Genomic DNA, 463 nt, shown 5'->3' with positions numbered 1-463 from the left:
GTTGATATTTTGAGCTAATACATCCATAAGTATAGGTCAAATTCATTACATTGAAGAAATTTATACTTCTTTCCTTCATCAAATTTCTTTATATTCCTATATTCATGTTTTGATAATTAAACCACTGAAGCTAGGTCAAATGGGTATTATCTGCAAGTTTGAGCATTCTTGTGCATCTCCCCTCACTTCATATCAGCTGGATGTTTAACTCTTGGCCCTAGCCCTCTTTGGTTAGGTCCTTGTTCATGGGCTTAGGAGTCCTCAGGTCTCACCACACTTCAGACCAACCAGCACTTCCTCTTCTCTCTCTCATCTCCAGGTCGTTGGGAGACTATGGAACGTGGTCAAACTCAGCCCATATCTTCATTGCTGCCTTTTCCCTCTTCCACTCACAAGTACACCAATGTGGTCATCAGCAAGCTTACCTGCCTGCTTGTGTATTCCCTTTGAGTTTGAGTCTTGG

General features: G+C 41.7%; 1 pseudogene; it reads right to left on the bottom strand.

Annotated features, from left to right (window-relative positions):
* LOC102837184 overlaps positions 1-191 on the bottom strand; it is a 2,596-nt pseudogene extending 2,405 nt beyond the window's left edge.
* Positions 192-463: the final 272 nt, after the last annotated feature.

The sequence above is a fragment of the Chrysochloris asiatica genome, unplaced genomic scaffold (assembly GCF_000296735.1).
Source record: "Chrysochloris asiatica unplaced genomic scaffold, ChrAsi1.0 scaffold00332, whole genome shotgun sequence".
NCBI classification, from domain to species: domain Eukaryota; kingdom Metazoa; phylum Chordata; class Mammalia; order Afrosoricida; family Chrysochloridae; genus Chrysochloris; species Chrysochloris asiatica.
Note: the sequence above shows the minus strand (reverse complement) of the source record. Positions and strands in the feature narration are given on the sequence as shown.